This window comes from Erinaceus europaeus, chromosome 10, assembly GCF_950295315.1.
Source record: "Erinaceus europaeus chromosome 10, mEriEur2.1, whole genome shotgun sequence".
NCBI classification, from domain to species: Eukaryota; Metazoa; Chordata; class Mammalia; order Eulipotyphla; family Erinaceidae; genus Erinaceus; species Erinaceus europaeus.
In genome coordinates this window covers 71,603,406-71,618,672 of record NC_080171.1, presented here as the reverse complement: position 1 = coordinate 71,618,672, position 15,267 = coordinate 71,603,406, and the positions used below count along the sequence as shown (strand labels likewise).

At 44.3% G+C, this 15,267-nt stretch overlaps 1 protein-coding gene across 2 annotated transcripts in view; it reads left to right on the top strand.

Annotated features, from left to right (window-relative positions):
- The first annotated feature begins 294 nt into the window (after window positions 1-294).
- Window positions 295-15,267, top strand: part of PIP5K1B (phosphatidylinositol-4-phosphate 5-kinase type 1 beta) — a 361,155-nt gene continuing 346,182 nt past the window's right edge. For both annotated transcript variants that reach the window (XM_016190557.2, XM_060199750.1), the window contains exon 1: window positions 295-713. The gene's annotated coding sequence lies outside the window, so the exon portion shown is untranslated. The remainder of the gene's footprint in view (window positions 714-15,267) is intronic.

Below are 15,267 nucleotides of genomic sequence, written 5' to 3'. Positions count from 1 at the left end.
ATAACCCTCGCAGGGGTAGGGGGTGGAGTGTGTGTGTGTGGGGGAGCCCTGGAGCTCTGGAGGCATCGACCACCGAGTTCTCTGTGGCTAGCACCCCGCAGCAGAACAGAGCACCCTGACCCCTACGCACCCACCCGCCCGCTGAGCCCAGCGGATCTGCAGCCAAGACTCCCCGCTGCCACCGCTGCAAACTGGTCTGGCTTCCCTGCATGGCGCGCCGGGATGGAGCGAGTGGGGGTGGAGAGAAAAAGAGGAAGAGCCTGGGCGGCTGGCGGGCGGGGCCTGCAGTTTCTTCGGTCCCGGCGGCAGCCAGCCGCCGCCGAGCAGTCGGCTGAGTGCACCGGGCTGAGCCCCCGCCGCCGAGCAGCCGGCTCAGTGCTGCGGGCTGAGTCTCCGCAGCTGCGGGGCAACCAGCTCAGTGCGCCCAGCTCGCGGCCCCCCGGGGCCGCAGGAAGGAGCCGCGGGGACACGCGCGCGCATTGCTCACTCGCAGCCGCGCGCCCCCAGCTGGCGCGTCCCAGGCGAGTTTGGCCCCGCGCTCCAGCCGCACCTGCCAGTCCACCCGCCGCGCTCCGCCCCGGCCCGGCCCAGGTCCCAGCCCCGGCCCCACCCGCCCCTCGCTCGCGGCTAGCTCGGCCCGGGAAGCCGCGGCGTCCCGGTAACTTGCAGGCGGTGGCGCAACTGGTCTCGGCGCCCGGCAGTGCCCGGCTCGGGTAAGTTTCCGGCGCGTCCCCGGTCCTCTCCGACCTTCCACCTTCGCTTGGTTTGGGGGACTGTGCGTCCCTGAGGGGTCTCTGCGCCCCCCCCCCACCCCGCTTGCACCGCGTTAGGCTGGGAGCCCCGGGGGGATGGGGGTCGCGCCACAGAAGCAGGACCTCCCTTCTAGGATGGGGGGAGCTTCCCGGAACACGGTGACACTGGGCATCACTCCAGGTCATTCACTCCAACTAGCGCCCCTAAACCTTTTCAGGGGAACCAGCGGAGTTTGGCAGGGGGTGGGGTGTGTATCTGTGTGTGGAGGGGATCTTTCCCTACCTCCCTCCGGATTCAGCAGCAGTGAACTTGTGAGGTGCCTCTCTCTCCTCCCCGGGGGCGTTTATGGCCAGTCGGTGTACTGGTCATTTCTGGTGCCGGAGCGGGACTGAACAGGTGTGGTGTGGTTGGAGCCTAAATGCAGCCTCACGTTCCTCCCCCCCACCCCCCAATCAAGTGAAGCCTCAACAGCTGGGCTGGGGGATGGGGACAAGGAGAATGTTGGGGTTCGGCTTGCCTTGGGGGTTGCCAAAAGTCAGCACAGGAGGGGAGATAACCACTGTCTGCTGACTTGTCCCCTCTCTGCAGCTGGGCATGTTGTGATGCCCTGCCGCCTCCGGTTTTTGCTTGCTTGTTTGTTTTGTTTTTTACCCCCTCTCGTGCCTGGCGTGGTTGGGGAGAAACCTGGTTTCCAAAAGTTGTTTTCAGATAGGCTGAGGGGTTATTCCATCTGATCTCCTGAAAGCAGGGCTTTGAACAAGAAAATGCTAGCGATTTCGATGCTTCTCGTTATTTATTTATTTATTTATTATTTTTCTTCACCAGAGCTCTGCTCAGCTCTGGCTTATGGTGGTGCTTATGGTGGTGCTGGGAACTGACTCTGGGGCTTCAGAGCCTCAAGAGATTCTTTTTGTATAACTACTATGCTGTCTCCCCCACCCCTTCTATACTTTCTTTTTCCTTTTTATTTTCCCTTTGATACTTTTTTTTTTTTTCCCCCCGCCAGAGCCCTGCTCAGTTCTGGCTTATGGTGGTGCTGGGGATTGAACCTGTGACCTCAAAGCCTCCAACATGAGAGTGTTTGCATCACCATCATGCTATCTCCCTCTCCCCCTCACCCCCTCCTATGTTTTTTAAAAGGCACAGCCCTGCCCCTCCTTACCACTGTCTTCCTGGGACTTTATCAGTTTGCCTGAGGCCTTAGTTCTAAGGTGGAGCAGTGGGGCCTATGAACTGGTCCCATCTCCTTCAGCAGTGGTCCTCCTCCTAATGAGTATTCCTGAGCAGGGGTTTAGGAGTCCCCTGTTATACTCCCCTCCCCCAAACAAAGCATCCTCCAAGGCTACATCTCTCTGTGCTGTTGAAATGCTGAAGCATCCTGTAGTTGTCATAGAGAAGTGCTGAAGGCTTGGTTTCCTTGTGACTCTTTTAGGAAGTAGAACAATACTCATGGAAGCTTTTGTCTAGCATTCCTAGCTAAGGGGGTGGCGGGGAACCTTTCAGTGAGGTCCACTCTGTTGGGAAGTTGAGTAAACATCACAAATGATCTCTGAGCTGAGGGAAATTGTCCCTGTGTGTGTGCAGTAACCTGTGGGTGCTGAGGCAGGCTCTTGAGAAAGTTGCAAAGTCTCAGGATGATGCACTGATTTCAGAATTGGAAAGGAAAACCTAGGTATCCAGTGCAAAAGATCCATATTGTTTTTTTTTTTTTTTTTTTTTTGCCCAAGCTAAGGAGACTTAAGGAATTTAGTAGCAGTGCTTTTACATTTGTTTTAAAATATTTTGTTTTTTTAAACCACTTGTTTATTTTACCAGTACACTGCTCAGCTGGTTTATGCTGGTGCTAGGGATTGAACCTGTGACCTCAGAGCCTCAGGCATGAGAGCCTTTTGTATAATCATTATACTATCTCTCCCACCCACTGCTTTACATTCCCACCAGTGCTTTACTATCCATAAATGCTTTGGGAAGTTTTCATTTAGACCTTTTCTGAGGGAGGCAGGACAAAGATGATTGACCTCAGATTCATGGGAGGAACATGAGGCCCGAAGGCTCAGGGACTTGAGTTCACAAGTGGCTGGACTCAGAGCCACAGCCAAGACCCTGTGGTCATTAACTGTTCTGGATTCTGTGCTTGGGATGCTCTTGACATTTGTTGTGTGCTGCATAATGAGGCTGTCCATCGCTGCTCACAATTTACAGGTGAGGAAACAGATATTTAGCCAAGTGACTAGCATTTTACCGTGTCTGAACTTAGTGGAGTCAATGAGACTACGACTCAAAGTCATTTGCTGTATTGAGCTTGTGCTGTGTTGAGTATGCCATTGTCTACTTCTGATGGTAGTGAGGGAACATCCTGGACACTGTACTACTGTTACTGTCTGAATTGTGCTCTGGGTTCTGGTTCTAGCACTGTCTTTACCTGTGAGACCTGGACTAGGTCATATCATCTTCAAACCTCAGTGTTGGTTCCCCAGCCTTTTGATGCTTAGGGGTAGGTATGAACCAAGAGATTCTATGTTGAACTATCTTTCTCTTTTCAGTTTTAGCATTCTGTAATGCTTGTTAGTATGTTTATGATCCAGTGTTATTTTTTTCCCCTAGGAGAAAGCTTATCTTTTATTAACTGTGGGAATTAGCTAATTATCAATTCTACCAGTAACTTTTCTCTCCCTTGGACCATGGGCCACTTAAGGGATAGAACATTCATTTCTAGGATTCATTTTTGTACTGTCTGGTATTACTATTTGAGGTATAAATATTCTGGGGGACTGAACTACTCTAAAATACAAATCAAGATTAGCTTGAAATTTTCAGACGTATTTGAAAATATATCAAGGTTAACTTGGAAATTTCAGACCTGCCTTTATTATTATTATTTTCAACTCTACAGTTTGCATGTACTGAGCACTCAATAAATGGATATTGAATCATAGTGGTGAATTGTTTCCGAAGGAAATCAGATTGCAAAATGACAACATCTCTTCATGCTAGTTGCCAACATCTGCTGATACATATGCTAATTTACCTGCAAGGGGTATACCTCCTGTTGTTGGCAGCTACAGGTGCAAGGTGTTGCTTTCCTAAATACAGCGCATAAAAAAGGGCTTTGCTTTCTCCATGAGGCTGCAAGGCCTCTCTATCATGCTCCTGTGCTTCCACCTCTACTTCTCTTAATGTTGTCCAATGAAATACATTCCTAGAAATTGACTTGTGTCATTTTATCAAAGAATATGTCTTGAGATGGAGAAACTCTTTTCTCATATTTGAGTAGATTTCAGCAGATGCTGATATTGGCTCGTGGTTTCAGAGGGGGAACCTAATTAACAAAACCAACCTAGTTTCTGTTCCCTTTCAGAATCCTGTTTTCTTTTCTACCTCTCCTTCCTACTCACAGAAAGAAAAAAGTCTGTGTTCAGGAGAGTGATGACAGATAATCAGGATGAATCTTAAAGGATCCAGCCATTGGACTTGAGGTGTAGTAATTTCAGATAAGGAATTCAAATATTAACTAGTTCACAGAGTCACATCATTTATGGGCAACACACTGAGCATTTGAAGTCTGGGAGGTGGGGACTCCCCAGCATAGGGTCCAGAGTTCGATTCCCAGCATTGTATGTGCCAGAGAGATGTTCCCATGTCCTCTCTCTTCCTCCCTCCCTCATCACTAATAAATAATACTGGTTTGTTGGAAAAGTCATGATGTGTTTTCTCTTTTCCTATGCAAAAATGCTTAATTGCTTTTCCAACAATCCATTAAAATAAATCTCAAAACACAACGAACATTTGAGAAGTCACTTTACTTGTCCACAGTCACACAGGCTGTTAGCAAACTGGCCCAGGCTAATTTGAAATTCTTAAGGTTCATACTCATAATGCACTGTGTTGCCATGTTTTCGACTCAGGTCCTAAGCCCAGCCTCTACCACATTGAAGAAAGCTTTGGTGCTGTGGTCTCTTCATTTTCTGCCTTCTTTGCTTCAATCTTGAAAAAAAAAAAAAAAGTTTTGTCATCTTGGTTGTGCCAGGGATTCTATGGTGAAGATGCTTTTTTTTTTTTTAAAGGTTTCCCCTTTTTTTCCCCAAATATTTATTTATTTATTTATTCCCTTTTGATGCCCTTGTTGTTTTATTGTTGTAGTTATTGATGTCGTTGTTGTTGGATAGGACAGAGAGAAATCGAGAGGAGGGGGAGAGAAAGACACCTGTAGACCTGCTTCACAGCCTGTGAAGCGACTCCCCTGCATGTGAGGAGCCTGGGGCTCCAACCAGGATCCTTAGTCTGGCACTTTACGCCAAGTGCGCTTAACCCACTGCGCTACCTCCTGACTCCTGTGAAGATGCATTTTTTACTTTTATAAATAAAATATATTTAACAGAAAACTTCTGTCTACTGGCAATCACTAAACATTCCATTTTAAAATGTCTTAGTGTATGTATTAAAAAAAAATGTTTCTTTCTTGCCAAAGCAGATACTGTTAAGGACAAAATATAGGTTTTCATCAATTCACTATGATTTTCTTGAAATGGGTAGTGTGTATGTGTATATAAGTGTGTACACATATGCACACACACCCATATATACATGCACAGCCAAAGAAATTCATGCTTGATTCTAGCCAATGCTTGGAGAGAGGAATCTATTTGACTAGAAATACAAATGGATGCAGGTCTTGCAAGTTTCTCTTCCTAGTAAATAAAGTCAGAATCAAAGATGGCTCTGTCCATGCAGTTGGTAAAGTCATACACATGTCTACATTGAACTTGCATTTGCATTTTGCTTGTACTTCTGTTGAATGATGAGTCAGAACATTTCATATTCCTGGAATTTTTTTTTCCCTTTATGGCTAGGGCCTTCGTCAAGTCCTAAATGCATTTAATTCAGAAACATATTCTCTTTAAATCAGGTATAGTAACTGGAGTTGGAAGAATTCCTTCTTGTTTTTTAATGTAGTTAGAACTCTACATTATATAGTTCAGCTGTTCATTTTTGGATTTATATCTGTGGCAGTTTTTCTGAATGCCAGAGACATCAGGTGGGGGGAGGAAATGCAGCCTTTTGTTTCAGGTAGTGTTTTTCCTCTTTAAAAATAAACTTTAAACTTCACTTAATTTGTTGATGAAAAATTTGAAGCACAATGCATAGTAAGCAATTGGCTGCCACTGATGACATGTTTTTTTCAGTCATGTTTATTCCAGTGGGGGAAAATTAATATTAGAGCAAACAGGCTTGGTTTGGGACATCCCATCCTCCATTCTATTTCCTTCTGTCAGATTAGTCAGAGGGAATAAGAAAGAGTTGATGATATAGGCAAACAGTAGAATCCTGGCCAAACTTGGCTTCTTTCTTTTTTTTAAATTTATTTCTTTATTGGGGAATTAATGTTTTATATTCAACAGCAAATACAATAGTTTGTACATGCATAACATTCCCCAGTTTCCTATTTAACAATACAACCCCCACTATGTCATTTATCATCCTTCATGGACCTGTATTCTCCCCCTCCCTCCCACCCCAGAGTCTTTTACTTTGGTGAGATATGCCAATTACATTTCAGGTTCTACTAGTGTTTTCATTTCTGACCTTGTTTTTCAACATCTGCCTGAGAGTGAGATCATCCCATATTCATCCTTCTGTTTCTGAGTTATTTCACTTAACATGAATTTTTCAAGGTCCATCCAAGATCGGCTGAAAACGGTGAAGTCACCAAAACTTGGCTTCTTCTGGGAAGACTTGTACCATATATAGTGACTGGGGTGCAGTTACAGGTTTAGTTAATTGGCAGTGTCTTGATATTATAATTTTAACTAAAAAATGTCTAGACTTGAATGAACAGCTCTATGAAGTGTGTATTCTTGTAGGAAATCTTCAGCAATGCTTATGGAGCTGGATCAACAAGGGTATGCAGTGCGCTTGAGTTTATATAATAGAGAGCACAACTTTTTCATTTTTTTGATTAATGACTTAATAATGGTTTACAGGATTATGAGATTATAGGGTATAGTTCTACATTGTGCCCACCACCATAGTTCTTTCCACTCCCCTAACAGAAAACCCTAACATGGTTTTCATAAAGTCTTAGAGATTGTTGGGCTACTGTTTTTGTTCAAGTTCATGGATTTCAATCCTATAAATTGTACATATAAGCAAAAGCATCCGGTGGTCTTCTTTCACAGCCTTGCTTCATTTCACTAAGCATAATCACTTCCAGTTCCATCCATTTTGTCCCAAAGGATACAATATAGTTCACTTTAATTGCAGAGTAGTATTCCAGGGAGTATAAGCTTCTATATCCAGTCATCTGTTGATGGGCATGTTTCTACTCCTTGGCTATTGTGAATAGTGCAGCTATGAGTACAGAGGAGACCGCTAACTTCTTCAAACGTGCTTTTTCTGAGAGTTTTGGAAAATCACTTGTGAAATGTTAGTGCTAGCTCATTGAGTACAGTGTTGCTGCCTCTAAAAATGGGTGCTGTTTCTCTTCCTGTTGAGGTACAGGAAAGGACTGAATTGACAGTCACTGGGGATGCCTAGAGAGTATAATTACTTGGAATTGGAACTGAAGTTCCAGCACTCTGGCCAGGACTGGAGAAAGTTTGTGGTTTCGATAAGGATAAGGTGATACTTCAGCTCTTGAAATCCGGTAGTGCTGAGCAAGGGTTTTGGTGGAGGCTAGTTATTGCTCGCCATAAAAATGTGTTTCTTTGCTTTATAGACTGGAGCCAGGAATGCAGTGGATTCAGCAGGCTCTGTAGCAGCTTTTTCAAAGTCAAACACATACTTTAAAAATATATCCACCATCACAATCTCTGAATCATTTTTTCATAACTTGTATTGACAAGGCAACAAAAGAGCAGCAATAAAAGAAGCAATCCATGACCTCCTGGAGGGAGAGGGAGCTCATCAGAGGAGTTGGGCTAATATTTGTCAGTGGAAAGGAGAGATAACAGGTTTATCTGTCTTCTTGGGACTTAGTACATCCCTGTTAAGGGGTGGGGACTTAAATGTGTTGAACAATTTATACGTCCAGTGGAATGCCACTCCTTAAAAAACTTAAGATGTTGTATAACTGTTGCAATGATTCTGTGACTTTTCAAACCATTTTGGCAATGTCAGACAGACTGATAAACACTAGCTTGGGTAGTTTATAGTAGTGGGTCTTCATTTTTCATCCTGAATTATATTCATTGATCATATTGCCAACTTTTAATTTATTTTTTACCCTTAATTGCAGGTCAGGGGCCTCATACATACATGATTTCACCAGTTCTGGATGCTTCTTTCTTACTCCTTCCCCATCTCCTTCATTTAGACATGGAGAGACAGAGATATAGAGTGTCATGGCACTGTCTGGGTCTCATCTTGGGTCGCTTATTGGGCAAGACACATGCCCTAGCTGGTGAGCTATCTCTCAGGCCCTTTTATCCACCTTCCTGCACACCCCCCCCCCCCTTCACCAGAGGCCTGCTTATCTCTGATAATGCTAGGGGTTGATCCTGGGATTTCAGAGCCTCCAGCATGGGAGTTATTTGCATAGCCATTAAGCTGTGTCTCCAGCCCTTTCCAACCTTTTAAAACCAAAAGCCTAGAGCCTAGTAATGATTTTTAAATATCTCTTCCTAGATCTGAAATGTGTGGTTCTGCCCTGACTTACAGCAAACATGTTTTAAGCACTCGAGGTGACTTCTATGTGCATTTGGCATGGATAAAACTGGACTTTTGAGGCAGGGAAGATATAGTGGTTCTGCTAAAGACTTTTGTGCCTGGTGTGCATGTGTCTATCTCTACTTCTCTAATTAAAATAAATAAACTATTGAAAAATGGGTTGAGGATAGCGTAGTGGTTATGCAAGAAGACTTTCATCGCCAGAGGCACGAAAGCTCCCTGGTACAATCCCTAGCATCCCCAAAACTACAGCTGAGCAATCCTGTGAGAAAAACAAACATGAAAAAAACCAAGAATGGATTTTAAGCTTGTCTAAGTTAATCATGTTACATGACATCTCTTCTTGGGAGCTTGTCTCATTATCTCCTCCAAAAGGGGGTCTCCCCATGACCTTCTTTGCTAACCACCGTGGATGCTTGTACATACTTGCTCTGTCCTCTGTGCCCAGTCACTCAGCTCCAGACTATGAACCCCTTGGGGGTAGAGGTTATTCTGTCTTACATGGGTTACAATAAGGTTTTAGAGGGTTGTTTCATTCCTGTATCTGTATACAAGACCTATCACCAAAGTTTCTGTGTCTTTATAGTAAAGGTACTTTTTTTTTTCCTTTAATTTATTGGCTAGAGACAGCCAGAAATCAAGAGGGAAGGGGGTGATAGAGAGGGCAAGAGAGTGGTCCGGGAGGTGGCGCAGTGGGTGGAGCATTGGACTCTCAAGCATGAGGTCCTGAGTTCAACCCCCAGCAGCACATGTGCCAGAGTGATGTTTGGTTCTTTCTCTCTGTCCTCCTTTCTCATTAATTAATAAGATATTTTAAAAAAGAGAGAGAGAAGGCGAGAGGCAAGAGAGACACCTGCAGCCCTGCTTCACCACTCACAAAGCTTTCCCCATGCAGGTGGGGACCAGGGGCTCGAACCCAGGTCCTTGCGCACTGCAACATGTGCGCTCAACCAGGTGTGCTAACACCTGGCCCCGTAAAGGTACTTTTTTTTTACTTGCCCCTCCTCATCCCTTTCAATAACCACTATTACTTTTACAACCTCAGACTTTTGTTATTATTTTGAAAGTTTGCTTCTGTTATTTGCAGTCCACAAAGGAGCAAAACCGACAGATGTCTAAAACTTCTTGACTTCACTTAGTGCAGTCACCTCCAGTTCAATCCATGTTATCCCAAAAAACAGAATGTCATCATTTTTTTTTTCCTCTTTAACAACAGAGTAATATCTTTTTGATTTTATATCTCCATAAAGTCTTTATTCAGTTGTCTGTCAGTGGGCTCTTAGATTGAGTCTGTATTTTGACTGTTGGGAGTAGTGATGAGTAGTTATGAGCATAGGGGTGCACAGATCCTTTGGAATTTGTATTTTTCATATCCTTTGGATACGTGTCTAGGAGTGGAATTGCAAGCTCAGAAGGGATTTGCATTTTCTTAAGGAAGCTCCATTTTGTTTTTCTATAGAGACTGCTATAGTTTACATTCCCACCAACAGTGTACCAGAGCTTCTTTTTTCTCCACATCCTTGTCAGTACTTGTTTCTAATTTTCTGTGATGTGTAGACCATTCTCCCTGGTGCTTGGTGGTATCTCACTGTAGTTTTAATTTGCATTTCCTTACAATAAGTAACTGGTAGTATTTTTTCTTTCTTCCTTCCTTTCCTTCTTTTTTTTTTTTTTTTTTATAAAAGTCAGAGACTTCTTTTTTATTTTATTTATTTATTTATTTATTGGATAGAGATAGCAAGAAATGGAGAGGGAAGGGGTGATGGAGAGACAGAGAGAGACATGCAACACTGCTTCACTACTCACAAAGCTTTGCCCCTGAAGTTGGTGACTGGGGGCTTGAACCAGAGTCCTTGCTTGTTGTAACAAATGTGCTCAACTTGGTGCTCCACCTCCTGGCCCCTGGGAGCATTTTTTCCATGTATCTGTATGTCTTTGGAGAAGTGTCTACTCTGACCTTTCACCTTTGTTTTTATTGGGTGGGCTGCTTTTTTTTTTTTTTTTTCCTGTGTGATTTCCTGATATACTTTGGATACCAATCCCTTGTCAGGAAAGCAGCCCTGGTAGTGGCTGTCAGGTGTAGTCCCTGGATCCTCAGCATTGGCATCACCTGAGGACTATTAGAGATGCTTGGTCCCATGCTGTATGCAGAGCAGCTGAACCAGAAAAGCTCTAGAACGTCTAGCAATGCCAATGTCAACAACTCTGTGGGTTTCTGATACATGCGCCATATTGGCAGCAGCTGTTGCTCAGAGTAGAAACCTCCTGAAGTGCTTGGTTTTCTGCATGAATCCCTGGGTGTATGGAGAAGGTGCTGCCATCTGCTAGCTCTGCCAGGAACACCATGGAAGAAACCAAAACCAGTCTTGGCCCTTCTCAAAGTTGAGGGGCAAGATGTTTGTTCATCACCACCTGTGCCAAGTGACCAGTGCTGAGCAGCCTGAGGTAGACCAGAGATATGGGTATGCTCCATGCCTAACTCATAACTTCTCTTTGGCTTATCCATATCGTCCTCCTTCCCCTCCCCTCTTCACATCCTCCTCCTCCTTCAGGTATGCTATGATTTCAAGAGCTAGTAGGGGTCTAGGAAGAAGAAGCAGTCTTCTTTTTAATTTAAATTTTTTAATTTTGGGAGGTGTGGGAAGTAGTTTTAATGACTGTTTTGAGAAAGTTTTTGTTCTTTTTTTTTTTTTTTTACCAGAGCATTGGTCAGTTCTGGCTTAGGGTGGTGCCTGGGATTGAATTTGGGACTTTGGAGCCTTGGGCATGAGAGTCTCTTTGCATAACCATTATGGTATCTCCCCCACCCCCACCCTGTTTTAAGAAAGTTTCAAGTCAGTTGAACACTCTAGGTGTGACTAGCCAGGATAAGGTCAGTTGTTTTGGGCTAACAGAATAGTATAAAGGTGGTGTGGATTGTGTCTTCCTTAGAACTGACTCTGCTTCAGGTATGTCTTGTATGCTGTTTCATTTCCTATTCATCACCACGCTGCTCAAATCAGGTTGTGGTGTCCTTGCTGAGAGAAGAGGAAGTGTCCACTGTCGAGTGAGGTGAGTGTTCCTAAGCACAGTAGGGTCTAAGGTTGTGCCCTGGCTTGGCTTTTCTTGTTTGTTTCTGCGGTTTTTTTTTTTTTGTTGTTGTTTTTAACCCTCAGTACTTCTCAGCTCTGGCTTCTGGTGGTACCTAGATTGAACCTGGGACCTCTGCGCCTCAAGCATGAAAGTTGTTTACATAATCATTGTGTTATCTTCCTAGCCTGTCTGATTTTATTATTTGTTTATTTATTTACTTATTTGATAGAGGGAGAGAGACAAAGAGACACCTGCAGCACTGCTTTACCTCTCACAAAGCATGATGGTCACATAAAGATAGCATAATGGTTACACAAAGGAACTCTCATACCTGAGTCTTCAAAGTCCCAGGTTCAATTCCCTGCACCACCATAAGCACTGCTTTACCACTCGCAAAGCTTTCCCCCTGGATGTGGGGGCCGGGGGCTTGAACCCGGGTCCTTGTGCATTATAACATTTATGCTAAACCAGGTGCGCCACCACCTGGCCCCAGCCTATCCGATTTTAAAACTTAACATTCCTCCTTTACTTTTCTTTTTTCCTTCATTCAGTTATACCTTAAAAATGTACTTTTGAAACAAAAAATCTGAGGGAAAATAAAGGTCTCTAAAATTTATGCCACCCCCACCTGGTTAAGTGCACATGACCATGTACTCTGCAAGAACCTGGATTCAAGCCCCTGGCCCCCACCTGCAGGGGGAAGGCTTCACGAATAGTGCTGCAGATGTCTCTCTGTCTCCTCTCCCTTTCTATCTGTCTTCCCCTTCCCTCTCCATTTCTCTTTGTCCTATCAAGTAAAATAAATAAAATTAAAAATGCACGCCACCAATGTAGTATCTTCATGAGTTCCAGATGACATAATTGACAATGCAGTCTAGGTATCTCTGAAGCCCCTCAGATTCTGCATGCCCAAGAGCAAAGTCACACGGGAGACTTGCAGGCTCCCCTGACCTCCTTCAAGCTGCCTGAGGTAGAAGTTTGAGAGCCCTTTTGACCCTCATCCACTGTATCTGAACCCTCGCCAGCTCCTACTGGTTTGGCTTCCTGAGTATCTACTCTCTCCATCTGCTTCATCATCTCTGTTGAGGCCAGGCGAGGCCATTATAGCCGAGTGCCTCACTGCCCTACTGGACACCAGCCCCAGCCTTCTGGGCCCGTGAGTTCCCAGCAGCCATGCTGCCTGCTCAGTAATTGAGATGGTGCACTGTAGCCTACACTCAGGGTCTGACCCTTGTCTCCCACACTCAGCTGGCTCCTGGGGGGTGGGGGTGGGGGTTACACTTTCATGCATTTGGACCTTCCCTGGTCGGTGGCCTTCTGAATTCCTCCACAGGCTCTAGGGCTTTTGTGTTCTTGGAGTCGAGTCTAGCCCATGGTCATAACTATAGTCAGCTGCTCTGATCACATCATAGTCACCTTCCAGCCCTGCCCAACCCACCCCGAGTTTTTAGAGTGCTCTGGGCATCCTTGAGATCCATTCTGATAAGGAAGCGCTGATAGGTTTAGTAGAAGGCAGTTGTCTATGAAAAGAGTTAATACGTGAAAGCACTGTCTTTGATATTTAAGTATCTTTTTTTAATGTTGATTCTTTTTTTTTTTAAATTTTTATTTATGAAAAGGAAACACTGACAGAAACCATAAGATAAGAGGAGCACAACTTCACACAATTCCCACCACCAGAACTCTGTATCCCATCCCCTCCCCTGATAGCTTTCCTGTTCTTTATCTCTCTGGGAGTTTGGACCAAGGGACATTATGGGGTGCAGAAGGTGGAAGGTCTGGCTTCTGTAACTTGTTCCCTTGCTGAACATGGGCATTGACAGGTTGATCCATACTCCCAGCCTGTCTCTCTCTTTCCCTAGTGAGGCGGGGCTCTGGGGAAGCAGGGCTCCAGGACACATGGTAGTATCGTCTGCCTAGGGAAGTCCAGTTGGCATCACAGTAGTATCTGGAACCTGGTGGCTGAAAGAAGACTTAACATATAAAGCCAAACAAACTGTTGATTAATCATGATTGTAAAGGCTGGAATAGTTCAGATGAAGATTTGAGGGTCTCCATTTTATAGATACCTAGTAGACCTATTTTAATTATATTCCAAAGGGCCCATGACTATACTTGTTTTTGTTTCCTGAGCCTGACATCTGATATGCTGGTGGGCCCAAGTTATAGTCTGGGGAAATAATGTCATGGCTGGAATGAGGACCAGAAATCTGGATCAGGGAAAAAGAGTAGCTCCCCAATATGGGAAAAGTGTATAAATATTGTTGACTGTAAACCCCATTGATTTGATGTGCTGGGGCCCATATTCAACTTAGGAGCCTATGTGACCTCTGCATCCCTGTAGATCTGAGCTCACATTTCTGTGGTCATGAGTAGGGATATTGCAAGCTGCCCCAATTTCAGAACCCATCTTCCTCAGGTGGAAGATAGAGTATGTTGTCCAGCCTCCCTTCAGAGGATTGAACATTCTCTACTGTTGTTGATTCATCTTGAGGGCAAGGTCCTATGGTGGCCCACAAAGGGGTCTATTGTGTTATTCCTGATAGAGATTACCAGTAACAATGGAGAAGGGGATTTATTCAGGGTCTAGGCCCATCATGTCTGTTTGGGAATCTCAGGACTCCCTGTCTAGGGCCCCAGCTGATGGAGTGGCCTGATAGTGACTAAAGAGTCATCGATAAAGTATGCCAGTCTCTTACCCTTATTCAGCTTTTGTAGTCCTTACTTTGATAAGGTTAACTTTGGAGTGACTGAGGGGAGTGTAATAGGAAGTAGGTGAGGATATTATCTGTCTAAGCAGAAACAATTTCATTAGGAACTTTATGGTGTCTTTTTAGGTCTTTCTATTTGCTTGCTGCATATATTGACTCACTGAAGAGTATTGTGCACTTTTGCTTACAAGTATATATTTTACCCTAATTTATGGATACATGTTTACGTATCTACGATGGCTGTAGAATCCTACAGGCGTTAGTTAATAGGCATCAGCCTAAGCTATATTTACATTCAATCTTTGCACCTGATTTCTGTGAAAGATTTACTTATGAGAGAAAGCCAGAACATCATTCTGGCGTATGTGGTGTCAGGGACTGGACTTGGGGCCTCATATATGTAGGTCTTTTGTCCTATCCATTGTGCCACCTCCCAGGCTGATGCACATGTCTTTTTCACGTGACTTTTGAACTATAAATCCAAGAATAATACCAAACTGTCAGAGTTGGGGGTAGTGGGAGGACTGTAGCAATGGATGGCACGCTAAGTAGTTTATAAACAATAGGCATTTCTATTTATTTATTCCCTTTTTATGTTGCCCTTGTTTTTTTATTGTTGTAGTTATTGATGCCGTCATTATTGGATAGGACAGAGAAATCGAGAGAGGAGGGGAAGACAGGGGGAGAGAAAGATAGATACTTGCAGACCTGAAGTGACTCCCCTGCAGGTGGGGAGCCTGGGGTTCGAACCAGGATCCTTATGCTGGTCCTTGTGCTTTGTGCCATGTGTGCTTTTTTTTTTTCTTTCCATTTTTTATTTAATAGGACAGAGAAATAGAGAGAGGAGGAGGAGATAGGGAGAGAGATAGACAACTGCAGATCGGCTTTGATGTTTGTGAAGCGTCCACTCTGCTTTCCTATTGGGAAACAATAGGCATTTATTTCTGACAGTTCTGCAGGTTAGAAGTCCCAGATCCAGGTCTCATCACAGGCAGGCACTGGAGGGAAACTTAGAGACTGCAGATGACCAGCCTTTCATTGTGTCCTCAAAAATGGTGCAAAGGGG